This window comes from Pituophis catenifer, unplaced genomic scaffold (genome assembly GCF_029215685.1).
Source record: "Pituophis catenifer annectens isolate HBS135680 unplaced genomic scaffold, rPitCat1.0.hap2 SCAF_2, whole genome shotgun sequence".
NCBI classification, from domain to species: domain Eukaryota; kingdom Metazoa; phylum Chordata; class Lepidosauria; order Squamata; family Colubridae; genus Pituophis; species Pituophis catenifer.
The window spans coordinates 5654590-5673894 of record NW_027256882.1 but is presented as its reverse complement, the minus strand read 5'-3'; the positions used below and the strand labels follow the sequence as shown (position 1 = coordinate 5673894).

The following is a 19305-nucleotide window of genomic DNA, read 5'->3' as shown; positions in this document are numbered from 1 at the left end:
TTTGAAAAGGAGTCAACCCAGTACTGCTGTGTACTGCATTATTATAAGCCACTTCTGCGAATGGTAATAACTCCACCCAGTTTTCTTGTTAGTAATTTACATAGCATCTAATGTATTGTTCCAGCATTGCATTCAATTTTTCAGCGGATCTGTTAGTCAATGGGTGGAAAGCTGAGCTAAGCCCCTAGGCTGACCCAATGGACTGCAGGAACTCCTTCCAGAACTTAGCAGTAAACTGGACGATGTGATATTATTCTCCTTGGAACCCCATGTAGTTTGTAGATATGCTTCACGAAAAGCTTTGCCAGCTTCATGGCTGAGGGTAGTCTGTTGCAAGCAGTGAAGTGTGCTTGTTTGGAGAATAAATCAATGACAGTCCAAATCATCTTGTTCCCTCCGCTGTCAGGGAGTTCGACTATGAAGTCCATTGCAATCTCCTCCCAGGGTTCGGCCATGGTCTGGAGAAGCCCAGGGGGCTTCCCTGGTCTGGACTTCATGATGGCACAGCTTGTTGTGACTCCGACCCCCGAGCCCATCTTATCGGAGGGAGAAGACTCCGAAAGTGAAGGAGAGGAGTTGGCAAGGCCTCCCTCTCCAGGACCCTCCTCTCTGGCAATGCCTCAGGTGTCTTCCGAAGGAGAAGAGATAGGCCAGGAGCCAGGCACTTCCGAGCAGCCGCAGTTAGACAGCGACGGAGATAAGTCTTGGCTGGATCCCCGACAGCGTCGGAAAGACAAGCGCCCGCAGCAGAGAAGGAGGCGTGCCAGAGATTAAGCTGAGTCACTGGACCACACCCCACAGGGGATAAAAGGGGGTGTGGTGGCCATTCAGGCTTTGTGACGGACAAAATGGAAAGCTAGCAAGTCATTCTGCATTTTTGGAACTTTGTTATATGCTCTTCTTGGACTGATTTTTTGGACTGGACTTGACTATTCTTTGGCTTTTGTGGACTTTGATGTTTTTGGTCGGAGGAGATAAACCTCCCTTTGTAAGTAAAGACTGTTGGCAAGCAGCCACTGGGTTGCTGCCAATTCTGTTATCAAAGGAAATTCTTGTCTGCTGGTTTATTTTAACTCTTGGTCGACTGCTGGTGTGTGTGTGTGTGACGGGGACAGAACACAGCTTTTAACATAGTCTTCTACATCGGCTTTCATTCTTGGCCACTAGAATTGTCTCTTAGTCAAATGGAGGGTTTTTAAAAAACCAAATGGCCCCTTAGTCATTTTGTTGGATTCAACCTTGTCTCATTTGGATCAGAAAGGCACAATATGCATACACATACAAATCTATAGAGACATGGTGGGTCAGTGGTTAGAATGCAGTAGTATAGGCTAATTGTCCACAGCCAGGAGTTTGATCCTGACTGGCTTATATAAGTCTAAGTGGAATTGCTATTTCTATATAGTTTCACCCAAGCATGGATCCTTTTGTGAGAAGTAAGATGATCATTCTGAGCAAAATCCTTTTCACATGTCAGGGCGTTTATTAATCCCATGTTTGGCTCTGGGACTAATTACCCTGGTTTAGAGGAGATGGGTCGTGGCTTAATCCAAGTTGTCAATAATCTGAAAAGAAACTCGAGGAAGGTTTCTAATAAAACTCATTTATTTGTTATAAAGAAAATAAAACACCTCACTAAGAAAAGTTAATTGTTACATTTTTGAAAGTAATTCTTGCCGGCTATGTCAGCCGGACCTTGGCAAGAGAACAAAGGAAAGAGTGTGAAGAAGCAAGTGAAGGAATGTGGGTGGATGCGGAAACACGTAGCTTACTGATAAGAAGTTGGCAAAGCTATGGAGAGTCTGACAGTCCAGAAATAATGAGCTCAGCTGGTAAATAAAATAACGCAGTGACATTCCCCTTCTTTTGCCAGTTGAGCGAATATCAGTTCATCATCAAATAAGGCACATCTTCTCACGCAGATACTCATGTTGAGCTGCTGGAAGTGGTTTGTTGAGCATATCAGCAATTTGATCATGTGGATACATACTGCATTTTGACAAAACCTTTTTTCACTAAATGTTTTATGTTTTGATAACGAATGTCAATGTGTCTGGACCTAGAACCTGTAAAATGAGATTCAGAAATATAAACCACCGATTCATTGTCTTCCATCACGGTGATCGGTCGGATCGGGTGTGTCCAGATATCTGTGACTAAAGCATCAAACCAAGTTAGGGAATTACATGCATCTGAAACACAAGCATATTCAGCTTCAGTAGATGAACAAGAAACAAAATTCTGTTTACGTACTTGCCAGTAAACAGGACATCCATTTAAGAACATCATATAACCTGAAGTACTTTTACGTGATTTCTTATCACTTGCCCAATCAGAATCTGCATAACAACATAATTCTGCATAATCAGTATGTGTTGGTTCTAACAATAATTTCAAGTGTTTAGTGTATTTTAGGTATCTCAATAATTTCTTAATACATGTCCAGTGAAACTGTTTTGCCTTACCTACGTGTCGTGATAAGAGATTAACACTAAGTGCAATGTCGGGTCTGGTCCAACTACTAATGTACAATAATGACCCAATGACTGAACGATAAAGTGTTTGATCCTCGAACTCAGGACTTGCTTCTTGTGTCAAGTTGTGAAAATCTGTTTGCATGGGTGTCTTTGTTGTGTTAGCATCTTTCATGTTGCAATGATGCAAAATTTGTTCAATTTTATCTTCTTGTGAAAGACTAAACCCCTTCTGTGTCTTTTCAATCTGAACACCTAAATAAGTGCTAATGTGACCTAATGATTTCAATGTGAAGTATCTCTGCAAAGCTTTGGCAAAAATTTCACTCATTTGCTTATTTGGACCAATATAAACAATATCATCAACATAAACAAGAACTATCTCATATGCATTGTTAGATCTTTTTGTGAACACGCACTCATCAGTTTCGGACTTAATAAAGCCCATTGAATTTAGTTTGTCAGTAAGACATAAATACCACATTAAACCAGATTGTTTCAGACCATAGAGACTTTTGTTTAGGAACCAGGTATCCCCTTCTTGCTGTCGGAATCCTGGAGGACTTCTCACATAGATCTCTTCGTCTAGATCTGCATGTAGATAAGCCGTGTCAACATCAAACTGAAAAACTTCTAAACCAAGGATAGTTGCAGTTGCTAAAGCAATTTTTACACTCTCAGTTCTGACTGTCGGTGAGTAAGTATTTGTGTAGTCCTCAGGATAACGTTGAGCGAAACCCTGAGCTACAAGTCTGGCTTTGTACAGTGACTCACCATTTGGTTTCTTTTTGATTCTGTAGACCCATCGAGTGCCAATGACCTTTTTGTTTGCTGGAGGTTTTGCAGGTGTAAATACTTTAAATTTCTTTAGACTGTCCATTTCAAACTGCATTGCATCATACCATTTGTCTTGCTCTGAATCAGGGAGCTGCTTGATTTGTGTGAAATTATCAGGTGGAAGTGTGACATTGCAAATCAAAGGCAAGGGTGCTTTTGTCAGTTGCCAAGAATATCGTTGTGGAGGGATTCCTTTTGTGGCCCTCTTGGAACGTCTCGGAACAACTGTCCAGTCTTCTTCTTCTTCGTCCTCGTCCTCACTTTCGTCGCTAGCGTCAGCATCCGCGGCTTGCGAAGACGGAACATCGGGTTGAGAAGAATTAGTGGAATCTTGATCATCAATCTGCGTAGCATCAGCAGTATCATCTCTGGGAAAATAAACTCCAGGATCATTGGAATGAATCCTGGACCAGTCAATATCTTCTTCAAAATTAGCAGATTGGGAAATCACAATTACATGTTTAGAGTCAATAAATTTGCTCCACTTTGAATTATCATCAATACCCATAAATCTCAGTCTCTTTGCTGCTGGACCTCCTTTTCTTCTTTGAGCTAAGGGAATGTTCACCATAGCATATGAACCAAAAATATGGATGTTTTTAAGATTGGGCTTGTAGCCATACAACATGAAGAAAGGAGTCTGATTTGTTACACTGCTCCAAGTACGGTTGACAATGTAATTTGCATACTTGATAGCTTCACCCCAGTATATCTTATCAAGGTTGGCGTCTTCTAGGAGACAACGCATCATGGTTTGCAGTACCTCTCCGTTGTGAGCCGGTGTGTCAGGGGGTGAAGTCTGATGAATAATTCTATTCTTACGCATCCAGTCCTGGAAACGCTGAGACATGAATTCGGCACCACGATCACTCTGGATTCTGGCGATGCGAACTTGATGTTGGGTAGAAACAAGGGTTGCAAAGTCTTTAAAGATCTGAAAGGTCTCTGATTTTTCTTTCATAGGATATACATATCCATATCTAGAGTAATTATCAACAATTGTTAGAAAATATTTTCTACCACCAAATGATGGCGGGAAAGGACCAACTATGTCAATGTGAACCAAATCAAAAATGCGTGTTGACAGGCGTGTAGCGCATTTGGGAATGGCTGCTGCTTTGGATTTGGCCTTCTTGCATACAGCACAATCCAAAAACACCTTACACCCCTTTAGATCCAAACCTTTTGTGAACTCCGGCATCTTCCTAAGAACACGGAAACTGGCATGCCCCAATCTTCTATGCCATTTATGGATACACCTGGAATGCAAAGGTTTACCAGTTAGTGAATTCTCAACATTAACATTTTTATGCGGAACCTCAGGCTTGCTCTGAGCAACCTGTTTACCAATTCTATTTTTGTTGGCTTTAGGAGCCTTAGGGGTAGCAACAGGATCTCTCACTGGAGCATCTCTCTCTGGGCCTGTGCTCTCCCTTTTTGGAGTTTGCATACTTGCCTGTGTTTGTGTTTTAGGCTTTGGCTTTAAGTAATAAACACCACCAATTAGTATGGTTTCAGCAACAATATCTCCATCTTTAACTATGTAACTTGCTTTTTCAAGGTGGTGAACTTGGAACTTTAACATTCTAGACAAGTGATACTGACTAAGCAAATTACTGGTTGCTGTTGGTATGTAATAAACATCAGGAATGAATGCATCGAGCTCTTCAACATAAACAGTTCCTTTTCCTTTGACCTGACAAGAATGATTTGAAAAAGAATAAAGTTCACGTAGTTCTGGTTCAGGCTCGTGCATCTCTGTGAAAAGTTCCTTTCTGTAGGTAACATGCAATGCTGCACCACTGTCCAAAGTCCACAGGAGTCTTCTGTCGTACTCTGGTTGAGGTTGTGGATCATTGGTTAAAGCCAGTGTGGCGAGTGGAGTTTGTGGATCACGCCGGGGACCACGACGACCTTGTCTTCCGCCTCTGCCTCTGCCTTTGGAATCTGTTCCTCTGGGCTGGTGTGTGACGGGAGCTGGAACTCGTTGGGGACAATCCCGGGTGGCATGTCCCACACGATTGCAGGTGTAGCATCTTGGCGTCCTTGGAGCGTAGGTCCTTCCTCGGAAGGGGCGACTAGCTGGAGCTCTTGATGCGGGTGGTCCTCTCAAGTGTGGCGTGGCCAACATGAATGCCTCTTCTTCAATTAAAAGTCTACAGACATTGTCCACTGTGCGTTGAGCAATTGGGACTTGGTTAATTTTTGTAACAGCATCTTTCCATTCATAATTCAAAGAGTTAATAATGATGCTGATCATTTGAATATCTTCAATGTTATGGCCTCTTTCTCTCAATTCTGTTCTCAGACCTTTCAGTTTGGTCAAATGTCCTCCAATTTGTTCACCAGGTTTCAATTTCGAACCGTGGAGTTCAGACATTTTTAGTTTTGACTCACCAGTTAGTGGAGAGACAGAAAATGCCTGGTAAGGAGCCTGTACTTGGTATGCTGGCTGTGCTGGCAGAAATGCCTGTGGTATTTGCTGTGCCTGTTGTGGACCTAAAAATGGTCTTGGTTGTGCCATTGGAGGTGGGCCAGGAGCTGGCCCCATTTGCACTTGTGGCTGGGGCACATATGCAGGCATTTGTAGCTGCTGTGGCTGATGCACTGGAATCTGCTGTATTCCAGTTGCCATTTGTGCTTGATCTGCAATATTGGCATGACCTGCTGGCGATGCAGTCATTTGCCTTTGCTGTGTTCCATCTAAAAGGACACCAACACCGCCAGGGGGTGTTTGAGTTTGGGCCTGTGGAAACACTTGTGGCATTTCAGCTTCCTGTAGTAAATTACTTTCGCCAGCAGATGGTGCTGCACCTTCGGGCAGCTCAGTTTCAAGAAATGATTGCGTGGCAGGTTTATATGTAACTTGATCAGGGAGACTTTCATGTGACGTATGCAGTGCTCTCTGGTCTGATTGGCCTGACACAAAATCCACCAGGGGGAGTGTCTTTGGCTCTGAGGAAGAAGACAATATGGCGCTTTTTGAAAAATTTAAGTTATCTCCCATATCTTGCTCAAGCATAGATATAGCCATTTTTGCCTGGAATAGCTGCTGTTCATAGAGTTTTATACGGTCACGATAGGATTTGATGGCCATCTCACGCTGGGTGAGCTCAGGGCTTTGAGAAAAGTAATGAATTATTTCTCTCTCTGCGTGGGAGGAATTTTGCTCAGCAGTGTGCTTCAGCCTTGCATCGAGCATTACAAATTCAGAAGGTTCTGGGAAGACTTTTTCAGAGCTTGGAAGATCAGAAGAAAATGTTACTGACCTCAGTCGTAAATCATCATCTTCAAAAACAGCTTCTGTCTTATCTCCGTCCATTTCTGTTCCCACGGCTTTTTCTTGTTCCAGGCGTGTGGCTGTAGTAAGGGGCTGGAAATCTGAAAATCTCCTGTCTGCCACCTCTTCGTTGGAAAGATCAATCAAATCATTTACGAAGAGTGGTCTTGGTTTCACTTTGCCTTTTTTCTTCTGTTTCGGCATCTTAGCAATATAATTAGCGTACCTCAGTAGCTAAAAACTAATTGCCTATGCGCTCTTATCAGAAGTAACAAAAACAAGGAAAAAGCCATAAATCAGACCATCCTCGTGCTACCAGAATGTCAGGGCGTTTATTAATCCCATGTTTGGCTCTGGGACTAATTACCCTGGTTTAGAGGAGATGGGTCGTGGCTTAATCCAAGTTGTCAATAATCTGAAAAGAAACTCGAGGAAGGTTTCTAATAAAACTCATTTATTTGTTATAAAGAAAATAAAACACCTCACTAACTAAGAAAAGTTAATTGTTACATTTTTGAAAGTAATTCTTGCCGGCTATGTCAGCCGGACCTTGGCAAGAGAACAAAGGAAAGAGTGTGAAGAAGCAAGTGAAGGAATGTGGGTAGATGCGGAAACACGTAGCTTACTGATAAGAAGTTGGCAAAGCTACGGAGAGTCTGACAGTCCAGAAATAATGAGCTCAGCTGGTAAATAAAATAACGCAGTGACAGGCAAGGCCTCCCTCTCCAGGACCCTCCTCTCTGGCAATGCCTCAGGTGTCTTCCGAAGGAGAAGATAGGCCAGGAGCCAGGCACTTCCGAGCAGCCGCAGTTAGACAGCGACGGAGATAAGTCTTGGCTGGATCCCCGACAGCGTCGGAAAGACAAGCGCCCGCAGCAGAGAAGGAGGCGTGCCAGAGATTAAGCTGAGTCACTGGACCACACCCCACAGGGGATAAAAGGGGGTGTGGTGGCCATTCAGGCTTTGTGACGGACAAAATGGAAAGCTAGCAAGTCATTCTGCATTTTTGAAACTTTGTTATATGCTCTTCTTGGACTGATTTTTTGGACTGGACTTGACTATTCTTTGGCTTTTGTGGACTTTGATGTTTTTGGTCGGAGGAGATAAACCTCCCTTTGTAAGTAAAGACTGTTGGCAAGCAGCCACTGGGTTGCTGCCAATTCTGTTATCAAAGGAAATTCTTGTCTGCTGGTTTATTTTAACTCTTGGTCGACTGCTGGTGTGTGTGTGTGAGACGGGGACAGAACACAGCTTTTAACATAGTCTTCTACATCGGCTTTCATTCTTGGCCACTAGAATTGTCTCTTAGTCAAATGGAGGGTTTTTAAAAAACCAAATGGCCCCTTAGTCATTTTGTTGGATTCAACCTTGTCTCATTTGGATCAGAAAGGCACAATATGCATACACATACAAATCTATAGAGACATGGTGGGTCAGTGGTTAGAATGCAGTAGTATAGGCTAATTGTCCACAGCCAGGAGTTTGATCCTGACTGGCTTATATAAGTCTAAGTGGAATTGTTATTTCTATATAGTTTCACCCAAGCATGGATCCTTTTGTGAGAAGTAAGATGATCATTCTGAGCAAAATCCTTTTCACATGCCATGCATTTATATGGCTTATCTTCTATGTGAAGAATATAGAATTCTTTATTGGTCAAGTGTGATTGGACACACAAGGAATTTGTCTTTGGTGCAGATGCTCTCAGTGTACATAAAAAGACAAGATACACTCGTCAAGAATCACAGGGCACAACACCCAGTGACAGTCATACGGTGCAATAAGCAATCAAATCATACTAGGAAACAATCAATATAAATATAAATTGCAAGGATACAAGCAACAAAGTTACAGTCATGCAGTCACAAGTGGGAGGAGATGGGCGACAGGAACAATGAGAAGACCAATAGCAATAGTAATTCAGCCTAATGTGAATAGTTTGACAGTGTTGAGGGAATTATTTGTTTAGCGCAGTGATGGCATTCAGAAAAAAACTGTTCTTGTATCTAGTTGTCTTGGTGTGCAGTGCTCTATAGCATTGTTTTGAGGGTAGGAGTTGAAACAATTTATGTCCAGGAAGCGAGGGGTCTGTAAATATTTTGACAGCCCTGTTTTTGACTTGTGCAGTATACAGGTCCTCAATGGAAGGCAGTTTGGTAGCAATTGTTTTTTTCTGCAGTTCTAATTATCCTCTGAAGTCTGTGTCTGTCTTGTTGGGTTGCAGAGCCAAACCAGACAGTTATGGAGGTGCAGATGACAGACTCAATAATTCCTCTGTAGAACTGGATCAGCAGCTCCTTGGGCAGTTTGAGCTTCCTGAGTTGGAGCAGAAAGAACATTCTCTGTTGTGATTTTCTGATGACGTTTTTGATGTTAGGTATCCATTTTAGGTCTTGAGATATGATTTGAAGATCTCTACTGTTGATACTGTGTTGTCTAGTATTGTGAGAGGTGGGTTTCTCCTAAAGTCTATCACCATTTCTATGGTTTTGAGTGTGTTCAGTTCCAGCTTGTTTCGGTCACATCACAAGGCTAGTTGTTCAACCTCCCATCTGTATGTGGATTCATCATTGTCTCGAATGAGACCAATCAATGTTGTATCATCTGCAAACTTCAGTAGTTTAACAGATGGATCGTTTGAGATGCAGTCATTGGTCTATAGAGAGAAGTGAAGAAAGCACACATCCTTGGGGGGCCCTTGTGCTAATTGTACAGGTATCTGATGTGATTTTGCTTAGCTTCACCTGCTGCTTCCTGTCTGTTAGGAAGCTTGTGATCCACTTAAAACTGTGTTCAGGTACCACTAGTTGGTTTAGTTTAGTTAGAAGAATGTCCAGTATGATGGTATTGAATGCTGAATATCATCTACAACAGTGGTTCTAAACCTTCCTAATGCCATGACCCTTTAATACAGTTATTCATGTTGTGGTGACCCCCAACCATAAAATACACTGGAGTGTATGTGATGCGGTTAGCGTGATGATGTGTTTTCCGATGGTCTTAGGCGACCCCTGTGAAAGGGTCATTCGACCCCCAAAGGGGTCGTGACCCACAGGTTGAGAACCACTGATCTACAAAGAGGACCCTTGCGTAGGTCTTTGGAGATTCAAGATGTTGTAGGATGTAGTGCAGAGCCATATGAACAGCATCATCTGTTGATCTATTTGCTCAGTATGCAAATTGCAAGGGGTCTAACAGCGGATCCGTGATGGTTTTCAAGTGGGACAGCACTAGCCTTTCAAAGGTTTTCATAACTACAGATGCTAGAGCAAATGTTCTGTAGTCATCCAGTTCCTTGATGGAGGGCTTCTTCGGCACTGGGATGATAGTGGAGCATTTGAAGCAAGAAGGAACATGGCACATATCTAGTGATTTATTGAAGTGGATCATCTTATGAGAAATAAGATTATATTTTTCAGCAAAGGTCTTTCCACACTCCATGCATTTATATGGCTTCTCCCCTGTGTGGCTTCTCTTATGGGAAATAACATTACATCTATCAGCAAAGGTTTTTCCACATTCCGTGGATTTAAATGGCCTCTCTTCTGAGTGGATCTTTTTAAAAAAAAAATTATTTTTTTTAAATATACATCAATATCAATACATGAACAGTGAGGCATCTGGGTATCATTTCTTTAAATACAAGTAGTAGTGATGATATTAATATTTGATATTTAAGTCGTACTTATATAATTGTAATGTTATTATACATATTTGTTAAAATATAGGCCTTCATTATTTAATTGTTCAACATTTTAATCCCCTATTCTAATAACAATAGCAATATCATTAAAACATAGTGTCACCAACTTTCAACCTCTAATTCTTACATCTAGCTATTACTTTTAATATATTATATAAAAATATGCATATTATTATTCCCCATTTCTTGTGTCTGCCTGTATTCTAGCTCCTAATAATGCCATTATTAGGAGCTAGAATAGAGCTCCTATGTATTACAAAACATTTCCTCTATCTATCATCTCTTATCCGTTTTAATATTTCAATTCTTATTCGTTGACTTGCCTACTAAATTCCTCCCTTGGGTCTTCTTCTCTATCTACATATTTCCTGTTTAACTTAAGTATTTCTTCCATCTCTACTATCTTTTGCTGCCAAGCCTCCAGAGGATCTGCCCAACTTTCTTTTCAAAAATATCTTGCTGTTTGTCCAAAATAATTTTTTGGTCTTTTAGTATGTACTTTCCCTGAATTACTTCATTAGTTTTTATTACTTACTTACTTATTTATTTATTTATTGGTTCGATTTATATGCTGCCCTTCTCCAGAGACTCAGGGCGGCTTACAATGCGTTAAGCAATAGCCTTCATACTTTTTTATATACCTGCTTAGTAGGGCTTTCGGCCCCCCCAAGCGGTGGTTTTTTTTTTTTAATACAAAGTCAGCTTATTGCCCCCACAATCCGGGTCCTCATTTTATCTACCTCGGAAGTATGGAAGGCTGAGTCAACCTTGAGCCTGGTGAGATTTGAACTCACAGTAATTGCAGGCAGCTGGCAGCTAAGTGCTACTTAACAGCACTTTAGTCCGCTGCACCACCAAGGCTTCTTCCTAGCTTGTTTTGTTTGTTGATTTGTCCATTCTGTCTTTTCCCCTGGTCTCTCTATTATCTCCTCTATTTCCTGGGCTTTTTGATCATTATTCATTATCCCTTGTGAAGCACTTTCTAGCTTCCCATTTATATTATTCATTAAATCTATTATCTCCCTGTGATTCCTTGTCATAGAACCATAAATGCTTTGGAACATCGCCACCAATTCTTTTTGCAACACACTTATTTCCCCCTGCTGAAACATCTTGCCTTTTTTTTTTTATGTCCAAATAGTCTATCAATGGTCTATCACTGCCCCAGAGTCTCAATTATCTTTCCCCTCAGACAGTCGGTCTGGAAACGATTTACTCAGTCCTGTTGCTGCTCCTCCAGGAATACAGTAATATAGTTCTTTATATCCCACAAATAGTCAATTTAGCTCTTTTTAGGTAATCCAGGAAAATTTCCAAAATTTTTAAGTCCCCTCTATAAATGCAATCCTGACTCCTAATATTTGAAAGTTCCTTTACTTAGATGTGTTCTGTATTTTCACCATTTGAGGTCCAGTAGTCGTGAAGTAGTTAAATATAGAACAATAGATAACACAGCAGTCCTCTAGGTGTTGTTTCCAGTTTCTCTTCTGTCTTATCAGTATTTTCCCAGGGTTAAAGGAATATGTATTCCATTCGCCAGTAGATGGTGTTTTCCGCTTAACTCCAACATTGAATAAATTCTAACAAGTTCTGTTGTGTTTATTCAAACAAATAATCAAAATTCTAAGAATATTAGCATTTTGAAATGCCTTATTGCCAATAAAAGTTAGTGATCCAATCTTTCTATATTTTTAAAGATTTTGCGCTCTCTTCTTAATATTCTTTTCTTTTTTTTGTTCTTTTGTTTCTGTAATTGTTCCATAATTGTTTGCCACTTAAACAAACTCTTCAAAGAATCCCGTTTCCAGAGTTTATTTTCTTTAGGGTTGGTTTTAGATTAAAAAAAAAAAGTCATCTCACCCAGTTCCACTCACTGTTCACACACCACTCCAGCAAATTCTTTGTTTCTTCGGCTGCCCCGCTTCACGGTAGCCATAATGGCTGCCTCTCTTCATCGGATGAGAGGGAATTAGACCTGGATCAAGCAGGAGAACTGCCACTCTATGCAGCCTGCAGGGCACCACTCTACTCTTCATCACCTCTAGTGAGTGACATTAGCCACTTATGGGATCTTGCAATGAAGGGATTCAGTGCGAGTTCGTGGAGCCCACTTTTTGCATCCGACAGAGCCACAACATCAATCAGAAGCCCCCTGAGTGGACCTTTTTGTGGCTTTTAAGTCCACTGCCATAAGTAAAACTCTTTCCACACTCCATGCATTTATACGGCTTCTCCCCTGTGTGGATCATCTTATGGGAAGTAAGATTACCCCTTTGAGCAAAGGTCTTTCCACATTCCATGCATTTAAATGGTTTCTCTCCTGTGTGGAACTTTTTGTGACTTCTAAATCCACTACTATAAGCAAAGGTCTTTCCACACTCCTTACATTTATATGGTTTATCTCCTGAGTGGATCTTTTTATGACTTCTAAGTCCACTGCATTGAGTAAACATCTTTCCACACTCCATGCATTTATACGGCTTCTCCCCTGTGTGGATCATTTTATGGGAAATAAGATGACCTCTTTGAGCAAAGGCCTTTCCACATTCCGTGCATTTAAATGCTTTCTCTCCTGTGTGGAGCATTTTGTGACTTCTAAATCCACTACTATAAGCAAAGGTCTTTCCACACTCCATGCATTTATACGGTTTCTCTCCTGAGTGGACCTTTTGGTGGCTTCTAAGTCCACTGCTCTGAGCAAACGTCTTTCCACACTCCATGCATTTATATGGCTTCTCCCCTGTGTGGGTCATTTTATGGGAAATAAGATGACCTCTTTGAGCAAAGGTCTTTCCACACTCTATGCATTTATATGGTTTCTCCCCTGTGTGGATTCTTTTATGGATAGTAAGTGTACTGCTATGAGCAAAGGTCTTTCCACACTCTATACATTTATATGGCTTCTCCCCTGTGTGGATCATGTTATGGGAAATAAGATGACCTTTTTGAGCAAAGTTCTTTCCACACTCCATGCATTCAAATGGCTTTTCCCCCATGTGGATCTTTTTATGGATAGTAAGTGTACTGCTCAGAGCAAAGGTCTTTCCACACTCCATACATTTATACGGCTTCTCCCCTGTGTGGATCATCTTATGGGAAATAAGGTGACGTCTTTGAGCAAAGGTCTTTCCACACTCCATGCATTTATACGGCTTCTCCCCTGTGTGGGTCATTTTATGGGGAATAAGATTACCTCTATGAGCAAAGGTCTTTCCACACTCCATGCATTTATATGGCTTCTCTCCTGTGTGGATGATGTTATGGGAAGTAAGATGCCCGCTTGTTCTAAAACATTTTCCACATTCCAAACATTTATAAGGTTTCTCTTTTGTGTCAATCACTTTTTGAGATGTAAGGAAGTTATTCCCAAGAAAAAGAATGAATGTTCCATTATAATTTTGTCTGTTGTGTCTTCTTATACCATCTTCTCCTTTGTTTTGGGCTAAATAGTGTTCATTTACCTGTACTTTAGTTTTGATTAGATTCACATTTTTTCCAGTATATTTTTTCCTGATTTTCTCTTGTTGGGCAAGAAAGTCTTGCATTGGAGCATCAGTGGAAGATGAGGTTTCCTGATTCGAATTATTTGAGTGGTTTCCCTCATGGCTTTCGAATTCAATTCGAATTCCAAACTTCTCCCTTCCATCTTTAGCATTGATCACTTGCAACAGTTCACAGGAATCTTGATTCTCCTGCCCATTATTACCTTCAAAGCAAAAGGGAAATGAAAATGATAACAAGGTTAGAGAAAAAGATCAAAGTTAGGAAGTCAAGTGAATTTCCTTCTGAATTTCTCCAAAATTCAATTAGGTTGTATGTTTGCATGCCTATAGGAGGTGCAATGGACATGATGATTTCTATATTAATGAATCATGAAAGCTTTGAAAATATCTAGAAAAGATCTCTTTCTTTACATTTATCTATATATATGAAAATTTCACTCAGAGTCAGTTTTGAGTTAAGGAATCATCAGGGGAAATATTCAAGGGGGAAAAAAGAGAAAACTTAAGTTTCATTGGGGTGGTTTAATTGCAACAGAGGCCTGTGAGAACCAAAACAATTTTTTGAAATTGTTCTCCTTCTTCCCCAGTGTACCTTGGAGTAGCTGCTCTACGGTGTCTATACTTCATCCCAGCGATGAGACTTTGGAGCAAAATCCCTTGCTGAAGCTTCCCATTGGCGTGTAAACGCTCTTCGTGCTGAGACTGGAAAGGTTGGGAGGCTTCAAGAATGGCTATTTCGCTGCTCCAAGGTCTCATCCAAGGTCTTGTCGGCTTCCAAGGGCTCTTTGGCCGGATCTGGTACAGGCTTTAGTTCACAAAGAAAGGAGGCCTAAAGTACTTTAGTGGGAGATCACACAAGACCAGTAGTGCAAGATCTCAGGCTACAAATCTCATGTAATCTCACACTGCAGTACTTTAGGCCCGTGTTTGTTTAAGAACTGAGGACTGCATGCGATCCAGGGCAAAAGTCTTTGAAAACGAAGAGGCCTACTGTCTGTTTGTAAACCAATTTGTCCTGGATCTCATGCAGGCCTTGGTTTATTGGTTCAATTTATTTATTGGTTCATTTTATATGCCACCCTTCTCCAGAGACTCAGGGCGGCTTACAATGTGTTAAGCAATAGCCTTCATACTTTTGTATATACCTGTTTAGTAGGGCTTTCGGTCCCCACTGGTTAGCAGAGACAGAGGCCTAAAGCACTGTAGTGCGAGATCATGTTAGGTCAATAGTGCTAGATTTGCCACTACTGTTCTTGTGTATCTCTCACTACCTTAGGCCTCTTTTTTCTGCAAATGCACTGAATTAGGCAAAGGAAACAATGGCTCACCACATCATCACAAGGTACCATATTTTTCGGAGCATAAGAAGCACCTAAATTTAGAGAATGAAAACAAGAAAAAAAAATAAGGTAATGAGGATTTAAAGCTGATCAGCTGCTGTAAGGCTGTGACCAGGATGTGTCAGCAGGGTTATTGCCGCTTTAAGAAGCTGTCTATATAAGATAAGCCATGAGAGGGCGTTTCTCTCTCTCTCTCCTCGTGTATCTCTCTCCTTGTTGTGTTCTATGTGCACTGTAGCTCTCCGTGTAGGGTTGAAGATTGCTTGCTTGCCTGGTATGTGCCTACCATATGTATATATGTATATAGAAGTCTTGTATATAAACCACTGTTTATAAGACAAACCTCTGTGTCCTGTATTTTGCTCCTGGGTTGTCTCAAAATAGTAGTCACGTTGTAAACAGTGGACATTTTTGGTCTCCGAATGTCCCATTTTTGCCTTCCCTGGCATCCAGAAGCACTCTGCAGGACAAAAATGGGCTCATTTTTGGCCTCCCAAACCCTCTGCGTGTCCCATTGTGCAAAAATGGGACCCACGGAGGCCTCCGGCCTCATTTTTGTCCTGCAGAGTGCTTCTAGATGCCAGGGAGGGCAAAAATGGAACACAGAGGGTTTGGGAGGCCATAAACAGACCCATATTCACTCTATATAGAAGTATAGAAATAAAATTAGAAATAAGTATAGAAGTATAGAAAAATTATTATTATTATTATTATTATTATTACTATTATTATTATTATTATTATTATTATTATTATTATTATTATTATTATTATTATTAAGGCACACAGACATTTCCACCCACTTTCTTGGAGGGGAAAAGTGCGTTTTACAGTCCGAAAAATACTGTAAGTCCCGGCGGGGTAGGGGAATAGGTAGGGCAAATTTTGCATTGCCTCTGCTGTCATTCGTAAGTGTGAACGACAGCCGTGGTGCTGCAACACTTGTAATTTTGTGACAGAGTCTTAAGTACTTGGGGGAGGGCAATAAACTGAAATAGAAATGGAAAAATAGAGATAAGAAATGGCACAGAAAGCATCTAAGCAAAGAGACATTGATTTTTTCCTTCCTTGGAGCATGAGATGCCCAGATCCCTTCCTTCTCCCTCCCAGGAGACAGTATCTGATTAGTAGTTTTCTAATAAAAAATCTAATTATAATCTGTCTTCTTGAACTCTCTGATTGGGGACTAGAGAACTCTTACCCAGAGAGACCACGTTCCTATGGTTTTCAAGCATGACTTCCGAATGCAGCGCTTTCTGGTCAGGATCCAGCTGAAACCATTCCTCCTCAGAGAAAGACACAGCCACCTCCTCAAAGGACACAAGACTCTCCTGAACACGGAAAAAAGAACAGAACAGGAGGATTCGCAAGATCTGTTCATCTTCATCAATGATTTAGACAAGAGGATAGAAAGGGAACTCATCAAATTGGCAGACAAGACCAAATTAACAGGAATAACAACACTTCAGAGAAGATAAGCTCGAGATATAGAAGGATCGACAGATTGGGACCCATCTAACAAAATGAAATCAACAGTGAGAAATGTTCGGTCCTAAATTTGGGAAAGAAAAACCAAATGCACTGGCATAGAATAGGTGATACCTGGCTCAACAGTAGTAAGGCAACAGGGATCTTGGAGTCCTAGTGGACATCCATTTAAACGTGAGCCAGCAGTAGGCTACAGTTGCCAAAAAAAACCAATAACCCAATCATAGGCTGCATTAAGAGGGATAGAATCAAGATGAAAAGAAGGCCTAGGGGGTGACATGATAGCAGTGTTCCAAGAAGAAATGGATGGAAACGATTCAAGCAGAGAGCCAACCTACAAGTAAAGAGAAATTTCCTGACAGTGAGAACAATTAATCAGTGGAATGACTTTGCCTCCAGAAATTGTGGGTGCTCCAACACTGGAGGTGATTATGAAGAAATTGGGCAGCCGTTTATCTGAAATGTTATAGGGCTTCCTGTCTGAGCAGGGGGTTGGACTAGAAGACCTCCAAGATTCCTATCAACTCTGTTATTCTGCTCCATTGTTCCCAAATTCCCAAAGCAAAGATGCACTATGTTAAATGGCTGTGTATCACACAAGTCCTAATTTTAGGTGAGAAAGTGGGAAAATCTGAAAATTGCTTTCACTGAAGAAATATTTGGGGATGTTTTATCAAGTTCATTGACTATGCAAAACCTTCAGTGCCTTTCAGTAAAGTAATCCCACTTCTGAATCAACTGATCTATCACTCTGTCTATCATTGATTGGTCTAGTAGTCTGAGCCATTGGCTGAAAGGAAGAAAATAAAGAAGAGAAAATTCCGTGGGAAAGTCATTTCTCAGCTTTTGCAAAGCGGGAATGTTTGATCTCCTAATTGAGGTGCAAATCAGAGGATTGGAAGTTATTTTGTAGCCCAAAGTACCCTGATTACATGCTTTCTTACTTGGTTTGGAGGTTCAACTGCTGTTTGATCTCTGTCATAAAAACCAGAAAGCTTCATTCTTTGTTTCTCTGTAGTGAATAAATAATTTCAAAATGCATATTAACAAAATAGGAAGAGGTATTCCATAGAAGAGAAGAGAGAGTGAAGGTAAGGCAGATGGGAAATCAGAAGATCTTCCATTACCTCCTGAGGTGTCCGGATTTGGATCTTCCCAAGGGATCTTCCTGAAAAACAGCTCCTGAGGGGGATTTGATGGGTTCTTCTTTCCCTCAGGATCTCTGATCTCCACAGTGAAGCACTTCAAATAGGAGGAAGGAAAAAAGAAGCAGAATTAATGAATGTCACACGAAATAAAGTGGATTCTTATATTTAGAACACAATCTCAAAACCCCCAATATCCATCCGTGAGGTTGAGTGAGAAAACAAGGGAACAATTGCCACATATGATGAATGCCAGAGAAGTTTGGAAAGGAGGATGAAGTATTCAAACAGATTCTCTATTCCCTTCTGAGCTCCCTAAAGTCTCTCACCTGCAACTGGACCTGCTCCTTCTGCTCCTCCACCTGGCTCAGGAGGAGGCCTTCCGCCAGGGCCACCGCCTGGGAGCTAGTCTCTGCTCCACATTCCCGCACCCAGCCCTCCATCTCTGGGGGCAGAAGGAACAAGAGCTGCTCCAGAACCACCAGGTCCAGCATCTGGGCTTTGGTGTTCTTCTCTGGTCTCAGCCATCGCCTGCAAAAGCCATGGAGTCGGCTGCAAAGTCCTCGGGGACCCTCAGCCTCCCGGTATTGGATGGAGGTCCAGGACTGAACTTGTGAAGGGAGGATGGTTTCCTCCTCCAGGATCTTCTGCCCGGTTCTTGTCCAGAGCTTCCCCCCCTTCCCAGGCTGAACAGCTGAAGGGCCTTTTCCGGCTCCCTCCTTTCCAAAAGGTTGTGTCTCCATCCTTTCTCTGTCCTGCAGAGCAACTGCAAATGGCTCCAAGGTCTCTGGTGGGTCTCCAGATGCCTTTTCCTTCACGGGACCATTTCTGGTGCTGCAGGACTGATCCCTGCAAGGGATTCCGCTCTTTTTCTTCTTCCCCCAAGAGGAAAGTTTGCCTTGCAAAGACCACAAATGGCTTCCAGTTTCTGTATCTGAGATGGGAAGAAAAACAAATACCAAAAATTAGAAAGTGGAATTCAGCCAATGAGCGACCTTCCCCCAACCTGCCCGGAGGCCCCCCCGCCCCCCACATTCCCAGCATCCCACTTCTTCTGCTTCCCCCTGCAGGGAGAAGGCAGCTGGGGAGCATGGAACCCGGGAAGAGCTCCCCGCTCACCCAGGGAACCTCTGGATGTCCCACCGCCAGACTCTCCCGCACCTCTCCGCATTCTCCGGGGCCCCAGGGGTTAAGGAGAGTGAGTGAAAAGTCCAAGAGAGGCAAGCTTTTGTGATGTCACTTCCTTCGCAGCTTCCTGTACAAAGGCAACCTTGGCAGATGCCGCCCTCTGGTGGATATGGAGTAAAGTCCCAGGATCCTCGAAAGAAGAGCGCATGGGAGGGGGAAGGGAGAGGGCGGGGTGGATGGGCTTGGGAGTAGGAGGAAAGGTCCCTCCCAATGGCTCCCTGTCAGACAAAGGCTTCAACATCTGTGCTTCTTTTCCCCCTTTTATATCAACCCAAATGCAACTCCACCTCCATCTCTTTCATTCGGCCTGCTTCTTATTTACAGAAGAGAAGAGAAGAGAAGAGAAG

The 19305-nt window shown here is 42.0% G+C and overlaps 1 pseudogene; it reads right to left on the bottom strand.

Moving 5' to 3' along the window:
- Nucleotides 1–1378: 1378 nt before the first annotated feature.
- Nucleotides 1379–19305, bottom strand: part of LOC139311686 (zinc finger protein 721-like) — a 38175-nt pseudogene continuing 20248 nt past the window's right edge.